This window comes from Procambarus clarkii, chromosome 58 (assembly GCF_040958095.1).
Source record: "Procambarus clarkii isolate CNS0578487 chromosome 58, FALCON_Pclarkii_2.0, whole genome shotgun sequence".
Lineage (NCBI taxonomy): Eukaryota > Metazoa > Arthropoda > Malacostraca > Decapoda > Cambaridae > Procambarus > Procambarus clarkii.
The window spans coordinates 14,030,205-14,043,316 of record NC_091207.1 but is presented as its reverse complement, the minus strand read 5'-3'; positions in this window follow the sequence as shown (position 1 = coordinate 14,043,316).

The window sequence follows — 13,112 nt, the reverse complement described above, 5'->3', positions numbered from 1 at the left end:
GCGATGTAGATGTTAGTGTGAAAAACAGTTGAGCAATGGGGAGTTTATCCGGTAAAAAAACAGATTTAAGCACAGTCATTTTATGTATAATGTCATTAATTATATGTATGCCAGATACTGGAGCCAATACATTTCCATTCAGATCCCAACGAACGATTCCAGTAGCATCATAATGGTTTAGCAAGGATCTTGCATATTCATGATCTCACACTTTCAACTTCAAATCTATTAAATGTTTTATGGAAGGGTTGGTATGCAACTGAGGAGGAGGTGGTGGTTTGATTTTAAGATGATGAGCAACAGCTTTCACAGTGGGGTAAGCAGGGCTGTGTGCAGCTTTCCGGTTGTCCACTATTTTACGCGGTACGATATAAAAGGCTTTCATTTTACTTACTTACTGAACAACCGTGTAATTAAACTAGCTGCAATTGGTAAAATAATGGATAAAATACTGCCTCCTCGTTTGCTGGTTAATATCCGTTTCTTAGTTGTCACAGAAGGTTTCTTACAAGCTAGTGACCGAATAAGCAATTTATATTTTTTCAACTTTTTAACGACCTTGTCAGGCACAGGCAATTTTTTTTTTAAAAAGTTATTAAAAATTTCTGATAAACAATTTATATGTGGTTTCTTCAATTTTTCAATCAACTGCTTTCTCGAGGAATACTGAAGTTTTGATAATAGTTGGATCAATTCCTTGTATTTATAAACTAAGGGCTTCTTCATTATAAATGTAATATCTCAGCAGCATCAATCCATTGATCGAATGATCGATCATAACCTGCGTACCTAACTTTATACTGGAGTTTGCCAGAGACTCTGCGTTGTCCCAATACCTTCTCAATATTAAAGGTTTGAGGCAAATGTGTTGGTGTTAATTCTTGTTTATAGAAGCCACCATCAATTTCTTCCCCATTCAGATCTTTTAGAAAGTATAAAGGGATGTGTTGTCTCCGATCAATACGTGTAACTGTAAAGATCTCTCGGGTGTTCTGCTGCTTAAACCCTTTCTTAAACTTGGAAATGCGATCAGATAGAGTGATGCGTACTGTATCACCAACACTCAATCGAGGAATGACAGCTCTCTTTGATTTGCTCGGGCTTTTATACATTAAATCAAATTGTTTGGCGTGTTCGCTGGGCGAGGATAGAGCGTGCACCTCTGCAGGTGTCTTCCCCTTCAATCCTCTGTGTGGGGTTAAATTATATGTTTTCACAATATCTGGTAGAGCCTGCGTGTATTTTAAAGCGTTGTGCGCCGTCATAAACTTGTAAAGTTTACCTTTTAAAGTACGTATGAACCGCTCAGCGATTGAAGCTTTAGTCTCCTGAGAAAATACACTATATAACTGTACTTTCCTTGCTGCCAGCATTTTTTTCATAGTGGCGTTATAAAATTCTCCACCTCGATCAGAATTAATTTTGCGCACTCCCTGAGAATAAGGTGAATCTAGAATTAAAGCTAGAGCATTACTGGTGCTTTTCCCATCCTTGGCGCGTAGGGGTACTACTTGGGCGTACCTGGAGAAAATATCTACACATACGAGTAAATATTTCACTCCGTCATTATGTTTGTCCAATAAACTCATCTCGGCCAAGTCTATAGTTTGAAATAGTCGTGGTTTAGGGCTTAACACCCGACGCCGAGGGAATTTATGTGGTTGTAAATAATGCAACGTATAGGAGTCAGAGCTTTTCAGATAGTCCTTTACATCGGCTAGAGTTATACTAGAGTTAATTAATTTGGCGGCCTTATACAATCTCTGCACCCCTCCAAGCCCCCCGCTAGATGAGGGGTCGTTATATACTCGTTCCAGTACATCTTTCTTGCTCACCATTGGTAAACTATCTCATAGGGCGGTTCGTGAACAATATTACCGCGTAATGTTATCGTAGATGGAGTGTTCGAGCCCAGATCTACTAGCAAATAGCCGTAGGGTTGGCTAATATCTTGCTTATATAACTCTACAAATTTCTTTGAATCCACTTTCCCAAATATTTGTCGTCCGAGTGTTTCAATTTGTGACAGGTCTCGTGATTTAACCAATATGAAATGAGAAGCATTTAAACTAATATTCCTCGAATATTTACCAGGAAAAAATATATTTTGAGTAATCAATATGACGGAAACCGTGAAATGTCTGCCCCTAGTAAACATGTCTGATACGATTTTTGAATTCGCAGACTCTGTAAAAAGGTCATCATAGATTACTAAGATATGCGAGTCATTATCCACTCGCTCTTCCACAGGATCAATAATGGTTGAATGCTCGATCAGCTTCCCTTTAATTTGTGGATCTGATCGTAATTCAGAGTAACCTCCTCCGCATATGATTATTGAGGAGAACTTGTGTTGATACTTCCTTACAAGTTTGCTGCACAAGTAGGATTTTCTGCTGTTTGAATAACCAGCAATAATAACACGAGATGGTTCTCTGAAAATATCTAGATGTTCCGCATGGATTATATCATAGGAACTGTCCATGATTAATGCTTCGTTAAGACTGCTAAAAACTAAGGAGCTGAGGTGGTATTTATACAAACATAGTCATTTACAGGTGTTTTACAGGTACAGGTGTTACAGATTCACATATTTTATGTACAGCAACAACATTTTTTAAACTAAACATAGTTCCTACAGTTCACAAACAATAATATTAAACATCATATTCATTTAGTATAAAAAGTTCTAGTCATATGGGGCATCCATCTTAATACTACCTAACAATTGTACAACATAAAATCTAGCGAGGGTTGAATAGTTTCTGAGCTGTAGCATCGCGTTTGCTCCAGGGACGGAATATTGGGTAGAGTCTCTGTGCTTGCTCTACTTCCTCCTTCTCCATAAACACTTCTTCCATCTCCTCCTCCTCTCTCACTTCTACATCCATCTCATCATCATTGTTATTGGGAATATCAGGATGACCATACGCTAGGGACTGTGTGGGGCTTAAAATGTAGCGTTTATCGTCAAATGCTGACAATCCTCTGCAGGTACTGCGACATGTACAAATCTTTCCTTGCACGTTGCGTATAGATCTCGACACATACCTGATTGAAGTGTTTGTTTCAAGAGGGTGTTGAAATGAGTCATGTGAGAGTTTCTCTTGTAGATGGTATGGTACGCCCTTACACTTACAAGTGTGCTCCCCATCATGTGTGGTGAACGAATATGTTTTAGGTCTGAGAGCAATTAACTGGTTAATAATCTTAGAGCCTATTTCAGACTTGAGCAATCCTAGTTCACCTTCTCGCGCTTTAGAGTAGGATGGATGTGTCATTAAAATTACTAAAATCCATACAGTCGAAGAGAGGAGACTTATTCAACTCTTCAAACACATCCTGACAGTCCAGTTTAATGATGAAAGAGTCTGTGTCTGTATATAACAGACTCGCTTTATCCCCATACGCAGGTTTGACAACATCATACCAGAACTCATAGAGTCGCCACTTAGCAATTTGAAGTATATGATAGCCCAGATACGTAGGAGTGTTGACTAGGAGAGACTTCTGCTTGATAGTACATATCACACGATCCTTTCTTAACAAAAGACTCCGCTTGAAGAATGGGTTTCGAGCATGTTTCAGGAAATGACTACGACCTGTGACCAAATAGTGTTTGTTCCCATATTTAGATACATCTGTGAGACTCTTTCCATATATAGAGTTTGATACGAGTTTGAAAGCTTTTTTTTTTATCGTGCATTTGGTACTGGCACGTTCACGAACATTGGTTTCAATGAAGTCTTTAAGGTAACTCTCCTGCTCGAATTCGTAGATGTCGTGAACTTTAGCTACCTCTAATCCAATGCGCATGAGCAACTGTAACAAGTCCAGACTAACGAGGTAGTCTTTCTGAGGAAGATGAGAAGCAATTAATTTAGTGTTGTTTTTAGGCAGCCCACGACTTTCTTCTGTAAGAATATTCTTACTGTAGGGTGAAATGTGTTCCTCAGTAATGCAAGTATGGGAAAGAACAAGGGGCAGTTCATCTGTATACCTAGCTACCTCCGGTCGGACCTGCAGTGTATCACACAACACCCAATATCCCTTGGACCCGTCACATGGGATATTCTCCAAACCTTGCTCTAGCAGTACGTCACGCTCATCGTGTGTCAGTTTCCGGATCCCGCCACGAGGGAGCAGTTCAGTCATACACGCCCCGTAAAGACTATTAAAATCTAAGTAAATGATGTAGCTTCTATCTTCCCCTAGATCTAAGCCTGTGTGCCTGTTCTCCACATTCGTGTACTGTCTCGTTACACTGGTGAACCCCCCTCGGAGATTCCGACGAAGTAAATCATATAACAATGGGTCTGACACAACATCAAGTTCAACTTTCGATTTAAGCAAGAATGCATCCCAAGCAAATGAGGGTAAAGAAATGTTGTGTGAAATGTCTAATTTGTAGAGAGCAAGCATGGTGTCTCGCCAGACTGTGAACACATCAGCTAGCAAACCTGTGTCCACTTTGAGGTAAAGGAGCAGATACTCCCCTATGTTGCGACATTTAGCCAAATCAAAAATTTCTAAGGCTTGTTTATAATCTGTTTCTGACAACTCTTCGTCTTTTAGTGTATTGTAAAACTTATCGCGAGAAGGAAGGTGTGGTTCATCCAACACAGACATAGAGGATAAATAATCATAGCAGAATGATTGTTTACCCTTCAGCAGTTTTGGGATGGCCGCTTTATTTACCCCTTTTAACATAGCCGAAGTGAATGTGGTAGGTTTCCCACTATCGATGTGATCCTTGGCTATTCTTCCTAGCGAGCCGTTGAGAAGGGCTAAACTATCCAAAAATCTTAAGTTGTTCACATCAACTTTCATAAATTTAAATCCATCCTTAGCTAATATATCTATTTCACTTCCTGGTCTATCTCTCATCTCGTTTAGGATTACTCCTAAATCATAGGAAGCGTTGTGTGAAAAAGTGTATAGGAACTTGTATGAATTTATACATTGCAAATTACATCTATCACAGTAAGCTGCTTGATAATTGTGGAATCTTACTGTGTGGTCGTGATGACGGACTTTGATTAAATCTTCTCCGTTAAAAGGTTCATCACAGAGTTCACAGGCTGTTTTTGTCTCAAATATCACCTGCTGTTGCTGGGACATGTGAAGTTCATAGGATAATAACCCCTTCTTGATTCTAGCCCATGACGCTTCTAGCGTGGTTACAAAGTGATTGACCACATCTTTACCCAAATAAGTATCTTTCTCAACAATATTCATCTGTCTGTCAATGATAATGACGCCACTGCGTTGTAACGTGATTCTATCATTCCCTTAGGGTTCGAGCGGTCTAGCATGCACTCAAAGAAATAAAAGCACATGTGACTAGGACCATATCCCCGTCCATAGTTACGGAAAGTAATCTTCCTCCCTGGTGGGTAGAATTTGAGAGTCTGATGTACTTTGCATGTACTTTCATGGCTATGCATGCTATCTGCTGGGAGTGATATCAAACAACAGTGACAGAAGCTGTAATGACTTGGGATGCGATCTGGATTGCTGCGCATATTACGTACATATTGGTTAAAATCCTTAATTAATACTACGTGTTGAGCTTCCAACATCAGCAATGGTATGACATCTGTATATCCCCCTCTTCCCTTCCTAGCTAGTGTAATGTAGTGTCGTTGTCGTCGTCTAGCATTTTCATCTCTTTCTAGTGAATAGATGAATATTCTGACTTTATTCATTTTCTCCACCTTGTGAATATCCTCGAATGTTACTGCAGAATTGACATCTGCTGTCCATTTCATGTGTCTGAGACACCAACTAGCATTCACAGATCTAGCGCAGATATTACCTAGTCGCATCCCCTTAGCTAAACATTTATAAGCAGCAACACACTGCATAAGGCAAATATCAGCCTCTCCCTCTGGATTGAAAACCAACTGCTTTCCACGCAAGCCTTCAGGATAGTCTACATGCGAGCCTAATCTTATCGGATGTTCAATCTGACCACAGTTAATGTAAAACCCGGTGAGCCGCTCAACCAAGACATTGGACCCCTCCTTCTCTTCCAGATACTGGGATATTTTCCCGGTCAATTCGTCAGCCCAAAAATCAATAAGAGTTTCTACTTCCTCAAGAGTAATTCTTCGCCCCTCACCTCGTATGGGAAAGCCGTCGTTATTTATAGGATCCAATAGATTATCCTCCCCGTCTTGTTGTACATTTAAATTCCGCACAATTAGAGTGATGTCTGGGTAAATTAGGAGGGATGGGTGTTGTGGAGAGAAAAGGGATCGAACCTCATTAATGAAAAAATCCCTGTATGTTCTCAGATAGAGTCCTGGGGAGGTGTTAACATGTTCTGGTATGGAGAATGAAAGCCGAACATAACCGCCGTTATAGTTATCAATTCGATCCAGCAGCTGAGGTTGAATTTCTAGGGCAGGTGGGGGAGATGGAGAGAGAGGTGGTGATGGGAGAGGGCTGGGAGGGGTGGGGGGTGGTGATAATCCCCCTCCGAGATGAATGGGGGAGAGTGCCCGGTCAGCTATTACGCCAGACGGTGCTAACAAGACAGAACTGACAGACGCTTGCGGGTCAAGGTCACGGTCTGCTGAGCTGTCGTCTGAGTCACTGTCTGTGATGTTAATGGTACGGTTCTCACCACTGCTGCTGCTGCTGCTGCTGCTGCTGTTGCTGCTGCTGCTGCTGTCGTAGCTGTCGCTGATTGATTGGGGTATGGGGCTGGGGAGGAACGGGGGGTTGAGTGAGCGCGTGAACGAGCCCTCTCCTCCCGGTGAGTTGAGGGGTGAGACCTGGATGTGGGTAATGCTTGCTCTGCTGTGTCACTGCCGCTGCTCTCAGCGCTGGTGGATGCCAAATCTATGCACAGCGGTGTGTCGTCTGTAAAAAAAAGAAAAACATATTATCTCTAGAAAGAATGAAAGCATATATATCTCTAGAAAGATATATATATATATATATATATATATATATATATATATATATATATATATATATATATATATATATGTATGTATATATATATATATATATATATATATATATATATATATATATATATATATATATATATATATATATATATATATATATATATATATATATATTTTATGAGGTGAGGGAACAGACTAGTGGGAATTAATATGTTTAGGAAATAGACTGAAATAAGACAGTATTAACTTACTTATGTCATGGTGAAGGGGTTGAGCAGGTGAGTGGGTATGAATCTGTAATATTGTGTTAACAGGATGAGATATGGTCTCGTAGCCCCCCATCTGGCGGCGTGGCTGACCTTGATGAAGGGGGTGTGGGTGCCCGAGAGTGAGATCTGCTCTCCTTAGCTCAGTGTGTGAGGAATGGGGTATAGGCTCGATGACGTGGATCTGTTCCCTCCGTCGATTGAGGTAGGGATTATAACCTGAAATGGAATATATTATATTCAACACGGTTGAATGGGGAAAAATATGTTTATTATGCATGTGTGTTCGCTTGCAAGTGGATGAAATACAGATACGAGAAGTGTATTTTATATGCTACCTACGTTTATGTGAAGTTTCATTCCGGCGATGACCTCCTCGCGGGGCAGGTGAGCAATAAGGGCACTTCACGGTTTTGTAAACTGAAATTGGAAAGAACATATTTAACTGTGTGGAATGTAATAGCCTGAATGAGTAAATATTCTCACACTGTAGTAGTTTACACACGCGATATTTCACCTGTGGATGCCATAAAATGAACTGTGGAATATTAAATATGAATAACACTCACGGTTATCACAGAAAATCTGCTGACATCGCTTGCATTTGATGTCGTAATGTCCTAGGGGCGGTTTTTCACAGCTTGCGCATTGCAGTCGACACAGTTGATTTGCTGATGGAATATAAACACTCCGCATTTCATGCAGGCTGTAGAGCTTCGCCTTTCCATGACATGGAGCTGTATGGTGGGTGTGTGTAGCGGATGAAGACTAGCAGTGAACTGGCGGCGCGTTTGTGTGTGAGGGGAGTGAAACGACCCGGGTCAAATGAGAAGTGATTGATGGCTGACAGGTGTGGGTCCGTCTGTCAGCAGGAGTATGAACCTCGCTCCTCCTTAACGAATCCGCAGTGTATGGGGAACCGTGATGGGATGAACATCTCCAAGTCTGGTCTTAAGACAACGAAAACCCTTTAAGGCAAATGGGTCACTTCCGCAGGAGGCTGCTGCTCTCTCTCTCTCTTACCCTCCTCTCCCACTTACGACTTCCTGTAGGGGGAAGCTAATGGATGTCCAGGCTTTCCTCTCAGGTATGGGGGTTCTCCTCTCCCTCCCCCCTCCCCCTCCCCAAACAACATATCCACTATGTTGGATCCCCTCAACCTCTACTTACTTACTATCATCAAACTATTATCCTCACACAGGATTAAGTCTATGATAAACACACATACATATCTAACTACTCTTTCCTCTTATTCCACTCTTATCCTTCTATTTTCTTACTCTACCACATACTCTCACACATCCCCAACAACATGGCTTCCCTCTTTCATGACCAGAACACACAGAAAAGCACCCCAAAACCACGAGGACTAGAGCGACGCGCTCCACTTTCCTCCGACACATGTCATAACATCCGGAAAATTCTCCCAAAAACCCTTGAGGACTACGACGACGCGCGCCACCTGCCAGGTGCCACTCACGTGAGTGCCACCTGGCAGGTGGTGCGCGTCGCTGTAGTCCTCAACTTCACTACTGGAGGACACAGGGAAGGAGTAGAGATAGGGAGGGAGAGAGACAGGGAGGGAGGGACGGAGAATGGGAGGGAGAAATACCGGAAGGGAGAGAGACAGGGAGGGAGAGGGGGGGGGAGAGAGAGAGAGACAGGGAGGGAGGAGATACCGGGAGGGAGAGGGGGGGGGGGGGGAAAAGAGAGAGAGAGAGAGAGAGAGAGAGAGAGAGAGAGAGAGAGAGAGAGAGAGAGAGAGAGAGAGAGAGAGAGAGAGAGAGAGAGAGAGAGAGAGAGAGAGAGAGAGAGAGAGAGAGAGAGAGAGAGAGAGAGAGAGAGAGAGAGAGAGAGAGAGAGAGAGAGAGAGAGAGAGAGAGAGAGAGAGAGAGAGAGAGAGAGAGAGAGAGAGAGAGAGAGAGAGAGAGAGAGAGAGAGAGAGAGAGAGAGAGAGAGAGAGAGAGAGAGAGAGAGAGAGAGAGAGAGAGAGAGAGAGAGAGAGAGAGAGAGAGAGAGAGAGAGAGAGAGAGAGAGAGAGAGAGAGAGAGAGAGAGAGAGAGAGAGAGAGAGAGAGAGAGAGAGAGACAGGGAGGGAGGGAGACAGTGAGGGAGAAGAGGGAGGGAGGGAGGAGAGACAGGGATGAAGGGAGGAGAGACCGAGATGGTGAGAGAAAGGGAGGGAGAGAGACAGGGAGGGAGAGTGACAAGGTGGTAGAGAGACAGGAAGGAAGAAGAGACAGGGAGAGTGAGAGACAGGGATGAACAGAGACAGGGATTGAGGAGAGACAGGGAGGGAGGAGAGACAGGGAGGGAAGAGAGAAAGGGAGGGAAGAGAGAAAGGGAGGGAGAGAAAAAGGGAGGTAGAGGGACAGGGAGGGAGGAGACAGGGATCGGAGAGTCAGGGAGGGAGAGAGACAGGGAGGGAGAGAAACAGAAAGGGAGAGCGACAGGGAGGGAGGGAGGAGAGATAGGGAGGAAGAGAGACAGTGAGGGAGGAGAGACAGAGAGGGAGGAGAGACAGGGAGGTAAAGAGAAAGGGAGGGAGAAAGACAGGGAGAAAAGAGAGACAGGGAGGGAGAGAGACAGGGAGGGAGAGAGACAATGAGGAAGAGTAACAAGGTGGGAGAGAGACAGGGAGGGAGGAGAGACAGAGAGGGAGGAGGGACAAGCAGGGAGGAGAGACAGGGAGGGAGAGAGACAGGGAGGGAGATATACAGGGAGGGAGAGAGACAGGGAGGGAGAGAGACAGGAAGGGAGAGAGACAGGGAGGAAAAGAGAGATAGCTAGGGAGGGAGAGAGAGAGGGAGGTGTGAGAGACCGGGAGGGAGAGAGACAGGGACGGAGAGAGAAAGTGAGAGAGAGAGACAAGGAGGGAGAGAGATAAGGAGGTGTGAGAGAGAAGGAGGGAAGGAGACAGGAAGGGAGATAGACAGGGAGGGAGAGAGACATGGTGGTGTGAGAGACCGAGAGAAAGACAGGGAGTGAGAGAGAAAGGGAAGGGGAGAGAGACAGGGAGGTAGACAAAGACAGGGAGGGAGAGAAACAGGGAGGAATAGAGAGACATAGAGGGAGAGAGACAAGGAAGTGTGAGAGACAAGGAGGGAGAGAGACAGGGAGAAAGAGAGAAAGGGAGGGAGAGAGAAATGGAGGTGTGAGATACAGAGAGGGAGAGAGACAAAGAAGGAAAGAGAAAGAGAGGGAGAGAGACAGGGAGGGAGAGTGACAGGGAGGTGTGAGAGACAGAGAGGGAGAGAGACAGGGAGGGAGAGAGACAGGGAGGGAGAGAGACAGGGAAGGAGAGAGACAGGGAGGGAGAGCGACAGGGAGGGAGAGAGACAAGGAGGGAGAGAGACAAGGAGGTGTGAGAGACAAGGAGGGAGGGAGACAGGGAGGGAGAGAGAGACAGGGAAGGAGAGAGAGACAGGGAGGGTGAAAAACAGGGAGTAGGAGAGAGACAGAGACGGAGAGAGACAAGGAGGTGTGAGAGACAAGGAGGGAGAGAGACAGGGAGGGAGAGAGACAGGGAGGTGTGAGAGACAGAGAGGGAGAGAGACAGGGAGGGAGATAGAAAGGGAAGGGGGGGGAGAGAAAGGGAGGGAGAGAGACAGGGAGGGAGAGAAACAGAGAGGAAGAGAGAGACTGAGAGGGAGAGAGACAAGGAGGTGTGAGGGACAAGGAGGGAGAGAGACAGGGAAGGAGAGAGAGAAAAAGGGGGAGAGAGAAAGGGAGGTGTGAAAGACAGAGAGGGAGAGAGACAGAGAGAGAGAGAGAGACAGGGAGGTGTGAGAGAAAGCAAGGGAGAGAGAAAGGGAGGGAGAGAGGCAGGGTGAGAGAGCGACCGGGAGGTAGGTAGGAGAGACAGGGAGAGAGAGAGACAGGTAAGGAGAGAGACAGGGAAAGAGAGAAACAGGGAGGTTATCTATCTTGAGGTTATCTTGAGATGATTTCGGGGCTTTTTAGTGTCCCCGCGGCCCGGTCCTTGACCAGGTCTCCACCCCCAGGAAGCAGCCCGTGACAGCTGACTAACACCCAGGTACCTATTTTACTGCTAGGTAACAGGGGCATAGAGTGAAAGAAACTCTGCCCATTGCTTCTCGCCGGCGCCTGGGATCGAACCCAGGACCACAGGATCACAAGTCCAGCGTGCTGTCCGCTCGGATGACCGGCTCCGGGAGAGCCGGTCGGGAGGGAGAGAGAGACAGAGAAAGAGAGAGACAAGGAGGTGTGAGAGAAAAAGAGGGAGAGAGACAGGGAGGGAGAGAGACAGGGAGGGAGAGAGACATTGAGGAAGAGAGACAAGGAGAGAGAGAGAAAGGGAGGGAGAGAGACAGGAAGGGAGAGTGAAAGGGAGGTAAAGAGAAAGGGAGGGAGAGAGAAAGGGAGGGAAAGAGATAAGGAGGGAGAGAGACGAGGAGGAAGAGAGACCGGGAGGGAGAGAGAAAAGGAGGGAGAGAGACAGGGAGGGAGAGAGAAAAGGGGGAGGTGTGAGAGACAGAGAGGGAGAGAGACAGCGAGGGAGAGAGAAAGGGAAAGGGAGAGAGAAAGGGAAGGGGAGAGAGAAAGGGAGGAAGAGAGAGACATGGAGGGAGAGAAACAGGGAGGAATAGAGAGACATAGAGGGAGAGAGACAAGGAGGTGTGAGAGACAAGTAGGGAGAGAGACAGGGAGGGAGAGAGAAAGGGAGGGAGAGAGACAGGGAGGGAGAGAGAAAGGGAGGGAGAGAGAAAGGGAAGTGTGAGAGAGGAAGAAAGACAGAGAGGGAGAGAGACAGGGAGGTGTGAGATACAGAGAGGGAGAGAGACAAATAGGGAAAGAGAAAAAGAGGAAGAGAGACAGGGAGGGAGAGTGACAGGGAGGTGTGAGAGACAGAGAGGGAGAGAGACAGGGAGGGAGAGACAGGAGGGAGAGAGACGGAGGGAGAGAGACAGGGAGGGCTAGAGACATGGAGGGGGAGAGACAGGGAGGGAGAGAGACAGGGAGGGAGAGAGACAGGGAGGGAGAGAGACAAGGAGGTGTGAGAGACAAGGAGGGAGGGAGACAGGAAGCGAGAGAGACAGGGAGGGAGAGAGACAGGGTGGTGTGAGAGACCGAGAGGGAGAGAGAGACAGGGAGGGAGAGAGAAAGGGAAGTGGAGAGAGACAGGGAAGGAGAGAGACAGGGAGGTGTGAGAGACAGAGAAGGAGAGAGACAAAGAGGGAGAGAGACAAGGAGGTGTGAGAATCAAGAAGGGAGGGAGACACAAAGGGAGAGAGACTGGAAGGGAGAGAGACAGGGAGGTGTGAGAGACATAGAGGGAGAGTTACAGGGAGTAAGATAGAAAGGGAAGGGGAGAGAGACATGGAGGGAGAGAGAGACAGGAAAGGAGAAAGACAGGGAGGTATGAGAGACAGAGAAGGAGAGAGACAGGTAGGGAGGAGAGAAAGGGAGGGAGAAGGAAAAGCAGGGAGAGAGACAGGGAGGTAAGAGACAGGGAGGGGAGAGACAAGGAGGGAGAGAGATAGAGAGGGAGAGAGACAGGGAGGGGAGAGACAAGGAGGGAGAGAGACAGGGAGGGAGAGAGACAGGGAGGGATAGAGACAGGGAGGGAGAGATACAGGAAGGGAAATAGACAAGGGAGGAGAGAGACAGGGAGGTGTGAGTGACAGAGAAGGAGAGAGACAGGGAGGGAGGAGAGACAGGGAGGGAGAAGGAAAAGCAGGGAGAGAGACAGGGAGAGAAGAGACAGGGAGGGAAGAGACAGGCAGGGGAGAGACAAGGAGGGAGAGAGATAGGGAGGGAGAGAGACAGGGAGGGGAGAGACAAGGAGGGAGAGAGACAGGGAGGTAGAGTGACAGGGAGGGAGGGAAGAGAGACAGGGAGGGAGAGAGACATGGAGGGAGGAGACAGGGAGGGGATAGACAGGGATGTAGAGAGACAGGGA